Raw genomic sequence first — 18,710 nt, 5'->3', positions numbered from 1 at the left:
TCCTTTCCAGGGCTCTGGTTCCCAGAAGTCAAAATAAGATGGTAACTCTGCTCAACTGCTAGTGGGAAGCCACATCTTCACACTCGAGCTGTAATCTCCCAGTTCCCATCTTCGCCTCTGGCCCGTGTTTAAGGAGCAATTTCCTAAAAAGGGCAGAAAGGAGATGTTCTGTGGCAGCTCGACCTTTTAGTAGCCTTCAAAGCGCCCCAGGTGGAGGCGCCATATAATTTGGTAGCACACAAGGTCAGCTGTCCTCATAAAACAAGTGGAATTTGCACATAAACACACTCAGACTCAATTTATCTTTTGGCAGGTTGCTGGTGAGCCATATTTAGGATTTACATAAGAAAATTGACTTAGGTCAATTTAATGCTTTTAAAAGGTTGATAATAAAATTGAGGTTATGGTCTACACAATTTCTTAACTCTGCTTCCACTGCGCTGTGGGTGGGTAATTTGCAAGGCATGCCTGTGGATTAGTACCTGTGTGCGGGACATTTTCACTGGCCTGTAATGAAAACCTCCAAGGAAGTTCACTCCACGTACCTCGTCTGGAGAAAAGGTCCTTTCCTCTGCGGACTGTCTCCATTCTGCTTTCTGTTGTGACAAAAACTTGCCCTTTATCTTGTGAAATCAGAGGGAGGGTGGGTGGTGGATCAGTGGCGAATGGCACTTGTTGGGCAAACAGAACAGCTGGTCAGGTTACAGGTGTGTCCACTGCCTACCTTCTCCTCTCCCACACACTCTTCACCTTTTGATAATTTTAAACAGACCATTTTATTTTTCACAGTAGTTTTACAGTAAACTGAGCATAAACTCCAGAGTCCACAAAAACCTCCCGTCCCCTAGGCAAGCCTCCTGCTGTCCCTGCCAGAGGCACATCTGTGAGTCCGGGGCCTGTGTGGCACATCAGCACCACCCCAAGTTCAGAGTTGGCATCAGAGTCCACCCTGGGTGCTGCACCTTTCATGGGTTTGGACAAATAAATAGTCAAATGTGTCTGCCAGTCAAGTGTCACACAGAGCAAGGACGTCACTGCCCTGAAGAACTGCTAAGCTCTGCCACTCGTTCCCCACTCCTGACCCCTGGCAACCACTGGTCCTTTCACTGGCTCGGTGGTTTTGCCTATTCCAGTGTCGGATTGGGGGTGTCTCTTGGTGGACACCCCCTCCTGGTGGTGCAGCTGAATGTCTCCTTGCCCCAGCATAGCTTGTGGTCACTGCAGAGCATTCCAGGGCCTGCAGAGGGTCCCTAAAGGCCACCTCCAGGTGCCCTCGTTCTGGTGGGCACGAACGCGGCAGCTACCCACTTCCCTGTACAAGCTCGTGTGTGGACATGGCTTTCAGTTAAACTGGGCGCCATTGCCGGATCTTGCGGTGAGAGCACGCTTGGTGTGCTTTCTGCCTTTCTCAATCCCTCCGCAGCACTCTTGTGGACACCTCCGAATCTCTCTCTCTTCTGTGCTCCTTTGTCGCTCACTCTTTTCAGAGGAATGATGTCAATTCGATTTAAAAAAAAAGCAAGCCCCTGATTTGAGGACCATAGATTCTCTTCTTTCTATGCCACTAATATATTGATGTTTGGGAAGTGACACATGATACAGCCAAGTTTCTGCAGAAGAGAAACGTGCATGGTTTTCTTTTACTGGGTGTTCTGTGTGCTCGAAGTGTGTGAAATGGTCTGTTAGCTGGCGATATGTGATTGGTGGGCCTCAGCACGTCGCCACGACCCCTCCCACTCCTACTTAACAAATCCCAAGTCGGATGTGAAAATGAAAAATACCATTTTCAGGGTACAATTTTGCTTTGTTCTCTGGCTGTTTGTGAATGAGCTTCTGTGAGATTGTCTCTAGAAGTCTACAGAAAGGAACAATCAGGATGTGAACACTTTGGTGTGAAAACCCAGCGTGCACTCTGGGTTTGGGGCTCTGCCAACCTCCAGCGAGAGGACACTGGCCCATCTCTGTCCTTGTTGCTTCCTTGGCTGGAGCTGTCGGGAGGTCTTGGTGCTCAGGCCTGCGTGCCTTCCAGAGGACTGCCACTCAGAGACTTGCGGCTGCCCGGAGTGTGGCCCCACAGGAGTGTGCAGAGAGCATGGGGGAAGCCTTTGCTTTCTTAAATTTTCTGTTCATATCTTTTTAAAGATGTTTGTGTTGGTACAACATAGTTGTGCACAATGGCTGGGTCCATTTCACATCACTGTGCATGCAGGGAACAGAACAGGTCCCATTTCAGTCCCGGGCCGCCTGCTCCGTCCTGACCCTCCTCCCTACTCTACGGTCTTCCTTCTACCTATTTGGAATCGGTGCTTTACAGATACAGACATAAAGGAGGAGTTCACTGTGATGTGTTCACACGGGTACTGGCATCACTGTGATGTGTTCACACGGGTACTGGCATCATGATTCAGTCCCTTCCATGCCTTTTTCTTTTTTTCTTTTTTTGGTACCAGGAATTGAACCCAGGGGCTCTTAACCACTGAGCTACATCCCCAGCCCTTTTTCTGTCTTTTATTTAGGGACAGGGTCTCACTAAGTTGCTTAGGTCCTCACTGAGTTGCTGAGGTTGGCTTTGAACTCGCGATCCTCCTGCCTCAGCCTCCTGAGCCATGGGGATTATAGGCGTGCGCCACTGCACCCGATAGTCCACTTCACTCTGAGTTCCTCCCTCTTCCTGTCTCTCCTGCCTCCCCCTCCCTCCCCCTCCCTCTCCTCCACTGCTCCCCTTTCTATTTTAATGGGATTCCCACTGCACTTTTTCCCCTTATCTTGGTCTAATTTCCACATGAGAGAAAACATTTGTCCCTGGAGTTTCTGAGTCTGGCTTATTTCACTTAGCATGAGGTTCTCTACTTCTCTCCGTTTACCAGCAGATGCCATGGCTTCATTCTTCATGGCTGAGTAAAACACTCTGGGTATGTGTGACAGGTTTCTCTGTCCATCCTTCGTAGACCGCCGTCTGGACTGGTTTCATAACTTGGCTCTTTGGACTTGAGCTGCTAAGGACATTGCTGTGCCAGTGTCTCTCCCATGTGCTAATTTTAGTTCTCTTGGATACAGACCCAGGAGTGGGACAGCTGGGTCATAGCTTTGGAGGACCCTGCAGCTGGTTTCCAGCGTGGCTGCATGCACTGGCCGTCCCACGGACGCTCTGGGGGTGGGCCTTGCCCACATCCTCACGGTATCATTTGTGTCCTTGATGGCTTCCATTGTGACGGGAGGGAGTTGAGGTCGTGGTGAGATCTTCATTTCCCTGATTGCTAGAGATGTTGCACATTCTCTTTCATATATTTGTTGGCCCTTTGTATTTCTTCTCTTGAGAACAGTCCATGCGGTTATTTTGCCCTTTTATTCATTGGGTTCTTGGGATTGGGCTGCTTTAAATGGCGTTGGGTTTTTGAGTTCTTTACATGTCCTGGATATGAGCCCTGGCGCAGCAGCAGTGGACACAGATCTTCTCCATCCTGGGGCTCTCTTCACGCTCTCAGTTTTGTCCTTTGCTTTGCAGAAGCCTTGGTGGTAAGGCCTGAGCAGAGTCTGTGGTGTCGAGGAAGAACGACAACAGGGTGGGACACCAGTGTGCCTGAGCGTGGCAGGCACAGTGACACAGGACAGCATCCACTTGTGGCCGAGGACCATGGGGACAGGCAGAGGGTGATGGTGAGGGGACCAGGGCAAGTGTGCAGAGAGTCTGTGAGAGGCCTGGTCAGGTGACCCGGGCAGGGACAGCTCTGGTGGCAGAGGTCTGTCCAGCAAGGTGTCCTCCCTGCTGGCTCCTCGCAGCTGCTCCCAGCTCCCTGCCAGCTGAGGGCCGGGAGGAGAGGGCAGAGGAAGGCCATCCTGTGTGTGGCCATTGGCAGTGGCCAGCCCTCTGGTGGAGCTCAGCCATGCGAGGCCTACCAAAGCAGGTTTCCTGAGCACAGGAAGTCTTCCAGCCTCCAGAACAAGACGCTCTCAGCCCACAGGCCTCTGATGCTTGAGCTTGTGGGAGGGCCTCCTGGGTGTGCCCAGGCTGAACGCTGGAGCCCCTGGGACAGGCCACCACGGAGGTGCCACCACACGGACTGTGGGACGGGCCCCCGCGGAGGCCCCACCACGCGGACTGTGGGACGGGCCACCGCGGAGGCGCCACGACGCGGACTGTGGGACGGGCCCCCGCGGAGGCCCCACCACGCGGACTGTGGGACGGGCCCCCGCGGAGGCGCCACGACATGGATCTTGGGACGGGCCCCCATGGAGGCTCCACCTCGCGGACTTTGGGCGGGCCACCGCGGAGGTGCGTCGTGACGCGCGGCTTTGTTCCCGACGTGGGCAGCACGCCCTGGACGGTGGTCTCCGATGCCCGTCCCCTCTAGTGGTGTTGACAGCAGCCAGGAGTGAACGGGTTTGCCCGTGAAGAGCAAGTCGTCCCGGCTTAACATGAGGCCCGCGCCCTGTTGACCGGTGGAGCGCGAGGGCCCTTATGAGTTCACTGTTCTCCAGAGTGTGAATTTTGGGTGCTGGGGAGTGAAACCGAGAGCGCTTTACCACTGAGCGACATCCTTGGCCCTTTCCTAATGTTGTATTGTCCCTTTTGAGACAGGCTCTCACTACGTTGCTCAGAGACTTGCTGAGGTACTGAGGCAGGTCCCAAAGTTGCCGTCCTCCCGCCTCAGTCCTTGAGTCACTGGGATCACAGGCATGTGCCATCGGCCCTAGCGAGTGATATTGCGATGCCAGTTGGGAACCAGGCAAACATTTTCAATTTATAAAGATTTTTTGACGAGCATGATCGAATCGTCATCTGCAGATGTTTCCTTCCCTGCTGTAAGATGTGCCGGCGGCCCCACTCACCAAGGGTATGCAGGAAGCTGCTACCAGTCCTCAAGCTAGTGGGCACCCCAGGCTGTGGCAGCCATGGGTGAACGTGCCCCAGGGCCCCTGCACGTGGGCACCTTCCCTGCACCGCAGGACAGAGCACGCTCTGCAGGGAACAGCAGCTGCAGGCTCGGGAAGGCTGGCCCAGAAGGTCCTCCAGCCCTCTAGCTCTGCTCAGCGTGTGAAGCAGGGGACATGAGCTGACGGCAGCGATTATGTTAATTGTAATCAGCACAACGCTTTTCATTAAAGCTTAATTACCATTTAATCATGCATGAAATGCAGGAAGACGGAGTTCAGCACACAGAGCTGACCTCTACCCCAGGGTTAAATCAACCTCTGCAGAGTCTCCGGCGCCCTGTCTTGGGCTCGCCACTCCCGGGAGAAGGGCTCTGGAGTGGCTCTGCATTGTGGCCTGTTGTGAGGCTGATTCTCTGTCACTCACGGAGGAACTCGGTGGCTGCAGGACAACTCTCTCTCATCTACTTCATTGAAGGATAATTTAACAGGCGTTTTCATTTTTAAAAGTCATTTATTGTTTGTAACACTGGGGGCCTTGGTGCTGGCAGTGGCAGAGCGAGGAGGCAGCCGCAGACCCTGCGTCTGCACAGGGCCAGCTCACGGCCAGGGCCTGGCACCCTCAGCCCACTCTCTCAGGACCCTCTTGGGACAGGTGGAGAGCTGACCGTGTAGATTTTGTTGGCCGTTTACACGTATAGACTATGAACCATTCAAGGCCACAGGAGTGGAGTCCAGCCTTGATTCCCCTGGCCCCCTGGACCCTGATGGAGAAACAAAGGACGTGTGGAAGCAGGGCAGTGTGGGAGATCCGTGGCTGCACAGACTGTCCTCCCCTTATAACAACATGGGCAAGTCAGAGGCAGACGTGCCACATGTGGCGACCACAGCCCAGGGAAGCCTCGCCGTCCTCAGGCTTCGGTCGGCTCCAGTCCGCCCTCTGATCTGGTAAGGGCGCGCGCGGTCAGTCCTGTTGCCCGCCACAGCCCGGCCATCCCGCGGATGGCTCACCTCCCGGTGTTCTCTGCCGGGCCCTCCTGCCTCTCCCTCTTCACTCTGCTACCACCTGCTTCTGAAGAAGTGAAGAAGCTGCTGGTCTGCCCCATCTCCCGCTCCACCTCTGTGTCAGCTCCTCGCTTTCCTCCGGTCCTCTTCCCCTCTTACCTGCGTGATCGATGCCCTGCCCCATGGCGTGATCGATGCCCTGCCCCATGGCTTTCTGTCCTGCCCTGCCCCCGCTCACCTGGAGGGCTCCTGACGCCCCTTCCGGCCTGGCAGCTTGCTCCCTGCCCACCTCCAGTTACTCCCTTGAGCTCTCGCTCTGTTCGTTTTCCAGCTTCTGCCACCTCCTCAGGTCAGCCAACCCATCACGCCCTCCTGAGGCCATGGTGCATGGGACACAGCCACAGCTCCCGGGGACAGGGCTCGAGGGGGCCCCAGCTCTGCTCCCGCACCGCGCAGTCGCCTTCCCCAAGCCAGGCCACTGGTCCACGGAGATGCCCAGGCCACCCACGTTTTACATGAACACGTGGATCACCACGCCATGCATCAGTGTCCAGCTGTGATTCTGCTGGTTCAGAGCAGCCGTTGCCTGGTGGTGCACATTTGTGGTGTGCACTCCCTCGCCCGCGTGGCTCTGCACCCTCCTGCATCCTGTCCGGACCTCGGCTCCTCTGCTCTGGTCACTGTGGCCGCTGGCCCATGGGTCTCCTCCTCGTCCCTCCCTGGCGGTGCTCCTAAGTGGCCTCCTGCACACCATAATGCCATCTCCACTGGACTCCCAGGACTGTCCCTCAGATACCCCCGCCTTTCTCAGCCCCTGATGGCCTCGCCTTCCTCCCCTGCCTTGAGCTGCAGACTTCCTCTCGCTGGCGGAGTTGGTCCTGGGACATCCCTTCACTCTCTATTCGAACTCTCTGAGTAAATTTATTTCTTCAAATTTGGAAACAGATCCTTAAGATTATAAGTCCAAAACCCGCTGTTTCCAGCTCACTCCCGCCTTTGACCCTCTAAGGTGCCAGTTGAATCAGCTCTTTTGAAGGCCTCTCGCAGTAGCATGCCCAGCTATGGCCACTGCACACCCGGCTGACGTCCCCGCATGCCTGCTATGGGATGGAGAGTGGGTCTTACGGGCAGTGCCCTTCCTGGCATGGCTACCTTTGCCCCTGGGGTCCCACCACCGGACACCTGTCTGAAGGGCAGTTCAGCAAAGCTTGATTGTACCGAGTGTGTGTTTAAGAAAAGCCACGTTGGCAGAGCCCGGATCTAACAGCCCGGCACTGCTGGGAAAGCCTCTGGCTTCTCATGCACATTAGCATGGAGCCCCAGCTTGATCCCAGGTCGGGGTCAGACCTCAGGCCGGCCAGCGCTGCTTTGCCCGCCTGTACAGCCACCTCAGTCCTCTGCTCTCGGTTCCAGTGCTGTTCCCCTTGTTCCCGAGCCTTCCGGCCCGCGCTCTGGGTGGAGGCTTCCCCTGCGCACCTGGCCGCCCTCGCCCTTTAGTGGTGCTTAACTGCTGCTCCCTACAGGAAGCTTCCCTGGCTCCAGGGCTGAATGGCAGTCCCCCCAGGTGACCCTTCCCCGCCTCCTCCAGATGTTCACTCCACTGTGCTGCTTCTGCTCCCTCTGCCTGTCCCTGGGAGTCCTGGGGTGCCCAGGGAGGGACCTGCACACTAGCCACAGCCTTCACACGCCCCACGGGTGACGCTGGGGGTGTCCTCCCTTCATCTTAACTTCTAGTGTGTGTGTCTGTGCTTATTTCCTCTTTATTGCTAACATTTCAGGTGTCCTTTCTAGTGAGACTGTGAACTTATTAAATGAATTTCTTCATTTAAAAAATGCTCTGCTCTCACGTTCACGTGCTCAGGGTGGTTCTGAGGAAGGAGCGTGCACTTGGCGGACGTGCGTTTCGCTGTGTTCTGAAGTGGCGTAGGACGTCTCCCCAAGGCCTCACACTCTCCTTAAGACTGTTGGAAAGCTCTGGGGCGCAGGTTCAGTCTGACACTTGGCGACACAGCCTCAGGATGATAGGCTGCGCGGAGACTAGCCAGTCCACCCTGGTCACAAGGGAAGTGGCCACGTATGCGTGAACGGACACACCCATCTCCCCCTCCGGAAAACTCTCTTGACCGGCGACCAGCGGTGGGCTGACCCAGGCTCCCGGGACAGGCGGAGCGGCCCAGACGCTGGGACCACACCGTCCGCCAGTGCGGTGGAGGCCCGCGCGTCCAGTTCCGGGGTCGGTTTCCTAGCTAATTGGGTTAAATTAAGGTGTAATGCTGTTTCTGCCACGCCGCGGTGTCGTGAGGCCTGCCCTCAAGGGTAAGCCATGCAGAAGCGCTTTGATTTATAGGTTTTCTCCAAATAGAAGGAATGATATTATTTATTCTCGGCTGTGGAGACGTACTGACTCCAGGGAAGCATTATATGATAAATGATTCAGTCTGCGGTTCTCAAATTAGATTTCTCCCTCCCCTTGGCCTCCTGCCTCACACCACTCAATTCAAGCTGACAACAGCAAGAGTCCCCTGACACCTGCTTGGCAGGAAGGCACGCAGCTCTGGCTCAGACACAGGAAGAGATAGTAAACAAGCAAATATCGCTCCATCAGGCTGACCCGCCATCCTGGGTCGCTCACTCACTGTGGCCCCTGCAACGACGATCAGGCACCTGTCAGCCAGAGAGAGCAGGGGGATTGCAATGTCTGATGGGAGATTTGTGATCATTTCCTCAAGTCTGTGTTAAGTCAGTCGACATTTCTGTTGTTCATCCTACGAGAAAACTGAGAATCCATTTAATCACGATTACTGATATGAATACATGTTTATAAAAGAATCTTTGGAGATTAAGAGTTGAAGTTCTTGATTCAGTTTTTATTTTATTTCATATAAAGAAACTAAAATCTAAATAACTGAATGAAGGATCCTTTCATTAAGATGCAAAAAAAGAGAATTTTATGGTACAATTAAAGTTTAATATTGACTTTACTATTAGATATAAGTGCTTTTAAAATAACTTTAAGTAGTGTGCTATTTTTAAACATCAAAAACAAGCATACTTGGATTTCCTGTAGATGTTTACTTTTGACATGATGAAAACAAATTTGCTAATTAGTTTTGTCTCAGAGCATTTCAAATTACTTTATTAAAGAGAAGCGAGTTTATTATTCACTAAGCAGACATAAGAACTTAATTAAGTGACCTAAGTTCTATTGTAAACATGATTCATCTATTATGTCTCTGTTTCAAATGATCTAACTTGAACAACTATATAATGTGTATCTCTCAAAACTACAGTTCCATAGCTAAAAAGACTAAGACATTCATTTGCAAGACAGAAAAATAATGACTTGTAAATTTTGCCTAAAATGAACATTTGCTATTTATCATTAATATTCTCTTCCTAATAATTGATTGTACATTTCAGTTAATTTGAGATAAATAAAGATCTAATGCTGTAATACATGAATAGGGGAATTAGAATCTAACTCTGAATCCTGATTAAGCCAGAGAAAAAGTATCAGGACATTTATTATAAAAGGTAAGCCACATTGAATTTTAAAACATGATGACTTGAAAAAAGAAAAAAAAAATTTGTCGGGTGGGACTCATTGTAACATAACAGCTGCACTGTTAGCAGCAGTTCTTAATGTTATGTTTGTATTTAATCAGCATGAAACATCGTCATGGGATTCAGAGTGGGTTACCTCTTATAATGAAATTCACATCCCCCATGGTACAAAATCAAAGTGATGGATTAATTTCTGTTACACTGGAGTTGTTTTTTTTTCTTTGTAGAACTCCGTCTCTGCTTGTTTGGTAGGCAAGCATACCTTCTGACATATCTCTGTGCTACTGTACTGGCTAAGCATCGAGACCATGAAAGCCCTCCTCCACCAAGGCACCCGGGAGGAACTCCGCAGGTTCACCTGATGAGGGGTGTCTGATCCTTCTTGCACTGATGTCGCTCTTTCTGTCTGCACGTCGGCTTTAATGACTGGGTTTCTCTGACAAACTGAGATCTCTAGTTCTTTGCTGAGCTTAAGACTCCTGTGCAGGGACCTGTCCTTTCTTCTACTTGCTCTTCCTGTGCTTGGATGACAGGGATAGCCTTTATGAAGACCCTTGGGTAAATAGGGATCTCGTTAACTGGAAAGGACTTTCTTGGTTTAGCAGTTTTTGAATTATTACAATTCATAGGAAATGTCCATATCACCAGCAGTGGTGATGCTGAGAGTAGACACTGTGAGTCTGCAGATTCTCCAGCACCCACCAGGGAGTTTGCATTGTGACATCCACACCGCCCCCTGTCAAGGAAACACATCGAAAAATGCGGATTTCTACGATGATTCCTGAAATGCCGTAGGTGAATGCACATATTTCCATTTCATGAAAAGTGATTTAGGGATAAATGGTTTGCATTGGTTGTGCATAATTCAAGTGAAGGCTGAGATTCCGATAGATATTTTTAACTCAGTTTTTATTTTGAAGTAATTGTAGACTCGCTTACAGTTGCTAGAGATAGAATAGGGATCCTGCGCACTGATCCTTTCCCAGTCTCCCCCATGGTAGCGCTTGCAAAACTGGATCCATCCGTGTCAGGCCCTGACATGGATGATGACATCAGCAAAGTGCAGAGCCTTCCCTCACCCAGGAAGGCCTGTGGTGGCCTCCGGAAGCCACACCCTTTTCACTCTTGCCCCACCCCTAACCCCTGGCAACCACTCAGCCATCTCCATTTCTATACTTGGTCATCTCATCATCTCCAGAACGTTCCTGGAAGGACTCAGGTGAATACACACCTGTGAGCAGGCTGTCCCTCCGCGTGCTTCTGTGTAGACTGTCCAGGTCGTTGGGACATGGACAGTCATTCCATGACTGATGGTTCATTCCTTTGCATTGCTACACGGTACTCCATGGCAGGATGTGCCACATTTGGGATATTTCCAGGATGGGACTCTTACAACTAAAGCTGTTATAAACATCCAGGTGCAGGTTCCCACATGGATATGTTTCCAGTTCTCTGAGATAAATGCCCAGGTATGGTGTTACTGGCTTGACCGTGTGGCCCTGCCATCTATACCCTCCCCAGCAATGCATACGTTACTCCTTTGCTCAGCATCCTCCCCACCATTCCCTGCTTCCTCCCATCCTCTTTGGCTCTGCGGATAGGCAAGCAGTACACCCTCTCTCTCCATTTCTCTGATGGCTGGTGACGTTGAGCATTTTCTTCTTTTTTTTTAAATTTATTTTTATTGGAAACAAATGGGATACATGCTGTTTCAGTTTGTACATGGAGTAATAGCATACCATTTGCATATTCATACATTTACATAGAGCGATGATGTTTGATTCATTCCATTATTTTTTTCCTTCCCCCCCACCCCTCCCACTACTCTTTTACCTCTATACAGTCCCTCCTTCCTCCATTCTTACCCCCCGCCCAACCCGCATTACGTGTCATCATCCACTTATCAGTGAGATCATTCGTCTTTTGGATTTTGAGATTGGCTTATCTCACTTAACATGATATTCTCCAATTTCATCCATTTGCCTGCAGATGCCATAATTTTATTATTCTTTATGGCTGAGTAATATTCCATCGTATATATATATATATATATATATATATATATATATATATACCACAGTTTCTTTATCCATTCATCAATTGAAGGGCATCTAGGTTGGTTCCATAGTCTGGCTATTGTGAATTGAGCAGCTATGAACATTGATGTGGCTGTATCTCTGTAGTATGCTGATTTGAAGTCCTTTGGGTATAGGCCGATGAGTGGGATAGCTGGGTCAAATGGTAGGTCCATTCCAAGTTTTCTAAGGAATCTCCACACTGCTTTCCAGAGTGGCTGCACTAATTTACAGCCCCACCAGCAATGTATGAGTGTACCTTTTTCCCCACATCCTCTCCAACACCTATTGTTGCTTGTGTTCTTGATAATCACCATTCTAATTGGGGTGAGATGGAATCTTAGTGTAGTTTTGATTTGCATTTCTCTTATTACTAAAGATGGTGAACATTTCTTCCTATGTTTGTTGATTGCTTGTAGATCTTCTTCTGTGAAGTGTCTGTTCATTTCCTTAGCCCATTTGTTGATTGGTTTATTTGTATTCTTGCTGTAGAGTTTTTTGAGTTCTTTATATATTCTGGAAATTAGTGCTCTATCTGAAGTATGAGTGGCAAAGATATTCTCCCACTCTGTAGGCTCTCTCTTCACATTACTGATAGTTTCCTTTGCTGAGAGAAAGCTATTTAGTTTGAATCTATCCCAGTTTATTATATAGCCCAGTTTATTATATTCTTGCTTTTATTTTGTGTGCTATGGGAGTCCTGTTAAGGAAGTCTGATCCTAAGCCAACAAGGTGAAGATATGGACCTACTTTTTCTTCTATAAGATGCAGGGTCTCTGGTCTGATTTCAAGGTCCTTGATCCATTATGAGTTGAGTTTTGTGCAGGGTGAGAGATAGGGTTTTAGTTTCATTCTGTTGCATATGGATTTCCAGTTTTCCCAGCACCATTTGTTGAAGAGGCTGTCTTTTCTCCATTGCATATTTTTGGCACCTTTGTCTAGTATGAGAAAATTGTATTTATTTGGGTTTGTGTCCGTGTCCTCTATTCTGTACCATTGATCTACCTGTCTATTTTGGTGCCAATACCATGCTGTTTTTGTTACTATTGCTTTGTAGTATAGTTGAAGTTCTGGTATTGTGATACCCCCTGTTTCATTCTTCCTGCTAAGGATTGCTTTAGCTATTCTGGGTTTCTTATTCTTCCAGATGAATTTCATGACTGCTTGCTCTATTTCTGTAAGGTACGTCATTGGGATTTTGATTGGAATTGCATTGAATCTGTATAGCACTTTAGGTAGTATGGCCATTTTGACAATATTAATTCTGCCTATCCAAGAACATGGGAGATCTTTCCATCTTCTAAGGTCTTCCTTAATTTCTTTCTTCAATGTTTTGTAGTTTTCATTGTAGAGATCTTTTACCTCTTTGGTTAGATTGATGCCCAAGTATTTTATTTTATTTTTTTTGAGGCTATTGCAAATGGAGTTGTTTTCCTCATTTCCCTTTCAGCTGTTTTGTCGCTTGCGTATACAAATGCTGTAGATTTATGCGTGTTAATTTTATAGCCTGCTATTTTGCTGAATTCATTGATGAGGTCTAGAAGTTTTCTAGAGGAGTTTTTTGGATCCTCTAAATATAGAATAATGTCATCCACAAATAGTGACAGCTGAAGTTCCTTTTTTCCTATTCGTATCCCTTTGATTTCTTTGGTCTGCCTAATTGCTCTGGGTAGAGTTTCGAGGACAATGTTGAATAGAAGTGGTGAAAGAGAACATCCCTGTCTTGTTCCCGTTTTTAAAGGGAATGGTTTCAGTTTTTTCTCCATTAAGAATGATGTTGGCCATGGGCTTAGCATAAATAGCCTTTACAATGTTCAGGTATGTTCCTACTATCCCTATTTTTTCTAGTGTTTTCAGCATGAAGGGGCGTTGTATTTTGTCAAACGCTTTTTCTGCATCAATTGAAATAACCATATGATTCTTATCCTTAAGTCTATTGACATGATGGATTATGTTTATTGATTTACGAATGTTGAACCATCCTTGCATTCCAGGAATGAACCCCATTTGATCGTGGTGCACAATTTTCTTAATATGTTTTTGGATACGGTTTGCCAATATTTGTTAAGGATCTTTGCATCTATATTCATCAAGGATATTGGTCTAAAATTTTCTTTCCTTGATGTGTCTTTTCCTGGTTTGGGTATGAAGGTGATATTAGCTTCATAGAATGAGTTCATTAGGATAACCTCCTTTTCTATTTCCTGGAATACTTTGAGAAGTATTGGAATGAGTTTTTCTTTGAAGGTCTTGTAGAAGTCAGCTGAGAATCCATCTGGTCCTGGGCTTTTCCTGGATGGTAGATTTTTAATGGCTTCTTCTATTTCATCGCTTGATATTGATCTGTTTAAATTGTGTATGTCCTCCTGGTTCAGTTTGGGAGGAGCATATGTCTCTAGAAATTTGTCAGTGTCTTTGGTAGTTTCTATTTGGTTGGAATACAGATTTTCAAAGTAGCTTCTCATTATGTTCTGTATCTCAGTGGTGTCTGTCGTGATATTTCCTTTTGCATCATGTATTTTAGTAATATGAGTCTTCTCTCTCCTTCTCTTTGTTAGTGTGGCTAAGGGTTTGTCTATTTTGTTTACTTTCTCAACCAACTTTTTGTTTTGTCAATTTTTTGAATAGTTTCTTTTGTTTCAATTTCATTGATTTCAGCTCTGATTTTAATTATTTCCTGTCTTGTACTACATTTGCTGTTATTCTGTTCTTCTTTTTCTAGGGCTTTGAGCTGTAATGTTAGGTAATTTAGTTGTTGACTTTTCATTCTTTTCTGGAATGTGCTCCATGCAATGAATTTTCCTCTTAGTACTGCTTTCATAGTGTCCCAGAGATTTTGATATGTTGTATTATTGTTCTCATTGACCTCTTAGAAGTTTTTAATCTCCTCCCTGATGTTTTTTGTTATCTGTGTTTCATTCAATAGCATATTATTTAGTCTCCAACTGTTGGAGTAATTTCCCTTTTTTATTTTTTCATTAATTTCTACTTTCAGGCCACCATGATCTGATAGAACAGAAGGCAGTATCTCTATTTTTTTGCATTTCCTAAGGGCTGCTTTGTGGCATAACACATGGTCTGTTTTCAAGAAGGTTCCATGTGCTGCTGAGAAGAAAGTGTATCCGCTTGTTGATGGATGGAATATTCTATATATGTCTATTAAGTCTAGGTTATTGATTGTGTTATTGAGTTCTATGGTTTCTTTGGTTGGATTTTGTTTGGAAGATCTATCTAATGGTGACAGCGGTGCGTTAAAGTCGCCCAGAATTCTTGTGTTGTGGTCCATGTGATTCTTGAAATTGAGAAGGATTTGTTTGATGTACAGGGATGCACCTTTGCTTGGGACATAAATATTTACTATCATTATGTCTTCCTGATTTATGGTTCCCCTTAAGCAGTATGAAATGTCCTTCTTTATCCCTTCTGACTAACTTTGGCTTGAAGTCCACTTTATCTGATATAAGGATGGAAACCCCCACTTTTTTACTGAGTCCATGTGTGTGGTAGGTTTTTTCCCATCCTTTCACCTTTAGTCTGTGGATGTCTTTTTCTATGAGATGAGTCTCTTGCAGGCAGCATATTGTTGGGTCTTTCTTTTTCATCCATTCTGCCAGTCTATGTCTTTTGATTGATGAGTTGAGGCCATTAACGTTCAGGGTTATTATTGAGAAATGATTTGTATTCCCAGTCATTTGGCTTATTTCTGGTTTTTAAGTTGGCTTGGTTTCTCCTTTGAGTGGTTTTTCTCTAAGATAGTTCCTCCCTTTGCTGACCTACATTGTTGTTTTTCATTTCCTTCTCATGGAATATTTTGTTGAGAACATTCTGTAGTGCCGGCTTTCTATTTGTAAATTCTTTTAACTTTTGTTTATCATGGAAGGATTTTATTTCACTTGAAATCTTAAGGTTAGTTTTGCTGGGTATAGGATTCTTGGTTGGCAACCATTTTCTTTCAGAGCTTGAAATACATTGTTCCAGGCCCTTTTAGCTTTTAGAGTCTGGGTTGAGAAGTTGGCTGCTATCTATATTGGTCTCCCCCTATATGTAATCTGATTCTTTTCTCTCGCGGCCTTCAAAATCCTATCTTTATTTTGAATGTTAGGCATTTTCATTATAATGTGCCTTGGTGTGGACCTGTTGTGATTCTCTGCACTTGGTGTTCTGTAAGCCTCTTGTATTTGATTTTCCATTTCATTCTTCAGGTTTGGGAAATTTTCTGATATTATTTCATTGAATAGGTTGTTCATTCCTTTGGTTTGTATCTCTGTGCCTTCCTCAATCCCAATAATTCTTAAATTTGGTCTTTTCGTGATGTCCCATAGTTCTTGGAGATTCTGTTCATGATTTCTTACCATCTTCTCTGCTTGGGCAACTTTATTTTCAAGACTAAATATTTTTTCTTCATTGTCTGAGGTTCTCTCTTCCAAGTGGTCTTGTCTGTTGGTGATGCTTTCCATTGAGTTTTTTTGACCTTTTGCTTCCTGCAGGTGCTCTTTCAGTGTATTGTTATTATCATTCATTGCCTGCATTTGTTCTCTTATCTCATCCTTTGCTTCACGAATCATCTTAATCATGTATAGTCTGAAGTCCTTTTCTGACATTTCTTCTAACATACTGTCATTACTATAGAATCTAGATTTGTTTGGATCATTTTCTTCTCTTGTTTTTTCATGTTGTTTATGTATCTTCCCCTCTAGCAGTGCAGATCTGGGGTACTGCATATTTCCCCCTATAGGCTTATAGTGGCCCTATAGGTTTCCAAAACCCTTTCTTTAAGGGGAGATCAATATTAGCAGTACCCAAATCAGACACTATGCAATCCTAGACCAAATAGCCCCTATGGGGACAATAACAAAATTGTCATAATAAACAAAATAGGTTCAAATATTATCTTCGATAAAACAAACAGGTTTGCAATAAGGTCTGAAGTTTCTAATGGAGGACAAAGAGGATGCAGAGGGATGTAGAATGTGGCTGTTAATGGGATAAGAAAAGAATATACAGAAGTTCTAGAAAATAGAAAGGGTGAGAGTGTAATCAAAAGAAATCGGATGTTAGCATGCAAAAAAGGGAGAAAGAGACTCTGAGGGAACAGGTAAACAAAATGAAAAAAGAGCAAGAAAAGTAAAGAAATAAAAACTTAAATTTTTTTTAAAAGGAGAAAAAAGAAAATCTACTGTATAATAGTCATATACTAATGAAACCTCCCAGTGTTCAGTAGCCTGATGCATGAGAGGTACCTGACAATGAGCTTTAAGCCTCCAGCAGGTGTCTCAGGATGGGATTTGCCCCACCCGAAGATCGGAGCTATGGCTTCCAGGATTATCCAAGGTGGCTGCTTTGTCTTCCAAATGTGTTGGCAAATGGGGAGCTGCAGCTCGGGGGTGGACGTGGTCAGCTGGAGGTCCTGGAGATGGGATGCAGTTGGTCCGGCAGGGGTCCTGGAGGTCCCATGTGTTTGGTGTGGTTGTGGGATCCTGGAGGCCAGGTGCAATCAGTCAGTCTGGGGTCCCGGTGATAGGGCGCAGTCAGTTGTCTCGGGGTCCTGGTGGCACAGAGCAGTCAGTGGATGTGAGGTCCCCAGAGGCAGGGAGTGATCGGTCGGGATGAGGGATCCTGGAGATGGGGCTCAGTCAGTCTGGCCAGGGGTCCTACAGGGCCTGGCTGTTGTCTCAAAATGGCAGCAGCCATGTGTAATCAAACCTGCAGGTACTGTAACAGTGAACTTCCAGGCAGCAGCAGGCAGCTGGCTCTCCACTGGCAGTTGGTGATCAGTTTGCTGAGTATTGTCGGACGATCAGGAGGTGAACCTCGAGCGTTGGGTGATGGATAGGAGTAAGGCAGGCGATGGACAGGCGAGAGGCAGGAAAATGGTGGATGATAAGACCCTTTTTTTTTTTTTTGAAGTTGACTATTTTATTTCTTATTTTGCTGCAAGTTGTTGCCTCAGTGTGTAAAGATAACACCAGCAAATGCAGCATATTATAAAACTAAGACAGTACAGTTCTTCTGCACTGTACTACACACAGCTCTGTGCCCAGTTTTTTTCCAGAGGAAAGATCATTCAGTATATTGACCCAAATCCAGGGATGGAGGTAAGCAAGTCACAACATTATATAAGGCTTACAGCAAGACATCCTTGAATTTCATACTTGTAGTAAGTTTTTCCACAGGTCACTTCATGAGTCCTGAGTAGCAGAGCCGAAGCCCTGCTGGGAGCATGGTGAGGCAGTGTGAAGGTGCACCCCGTGTTGGTCTGCAGTTGCTGGGACACTAAGGGGCTTCCTCCTCTACAGCAGTGCTGAGTAGTCTCTCCAAACGTCTTCCCACTGACCCGCAGGCTGTGCCCACGCTCCTCACTCTGGTCTCCTCAGGGGGCCTCTCGCTCCTCAGTAGATTCTGCATGTTTGTCAGCGGCCTCTTCACCATTAAGTCAGCCGGTTCTGAAGGGTCTGCAGCGTCATCTTCGCCAGCAAACCATCTTCTCAACGCGGCTTGCTCACGGCCCTGGGTTTCCTGCAATTGCCTCAGTGATTTCAGTTACTTCTGATGGAGGGGCCAGAGTTCCCGGGCATGTTTCCCACGTCCCCAGGCACCAGACTCATCCTCCTTGTGCAGCTTTGTCCCAGCCTGAGGCCGACGGCAGTGGGCAGGCTCCCTAGAGCCTCCTGGCACAGCTGCCGTGCCCATGGTCCCAGTGCCGTTTCCTCCGCCACCATTCACGCTTCCCTGGGAATCCATGTGAGGAGCGGGGCAGGTCCCTAGCCCAGGCGTCACCTGCCCTCGGCCACCAGGTTCCCAAGGGTCCCCAGGGTCACCCCACTGCGTCCCGCCAGCCGCGACGGGCCAGTGTTGACCTTCTCAGTGCCACCCGTGCGTCGCCTGGCCTTCTCAGTGCCACCCGCGTGTCCCCAGGCCTTCTCAGTGCCACCCACGTGTCCCCTGGCCTCAGTGCCACCCGTGTGTCCCCTGGCCTTCTCAGTGCCACCTGTGTGTCTTCTTCTGTGACGGTGTTGTGCCTTTGCCCGGTTTCAGAGTAGACGTGTGCACTTCCTGTGGGGCCTCCAGCTTGCTGCATGGCGTGTGGGCACCAGCTTCTGTGGGACGTGGGCTTGAATGCCTCCGCGCCCGCTCCCTGGCTCACCTTTCCACGCTCTTAACGGGACTTTTGGAATTAACAAGTGTTGAATCTTG

At 47.6% G+C, this 18,710-nt stretch overlaps 1 protein-coding gene across 2 annotated transcripts in view; it reads left to right on the top strand.

Annotated features, from left to right (window-relative positions):
* Positions 1–18,710, top strand: part of CSMD1 (CUB and Sushi multiple domains 1) — a 290,133-nt gene that overhangs the window by 52,004 nt on the left and 219,419 nt on the right. The gene's annotated exons all lie outside the window — the stretch shown is intronic.

This window comes from Sciurus vulgaris, assembly GCF_902686455.1.
Source record: "Sciurus vulgaris genome assembly, chromosome: 5".
In the NCBI taxonomy this organism is placed as follows: Eukaryota; Metazoa; Chordata; class Mammalia; order Rodentia; family Sciuridae; genus Sciurus; species Sciurus vulgaris.
Note: the sequence above shows the minus strand (reverse complement) of the source record. Positions and strands in the feature narration are given on the sequence as shown.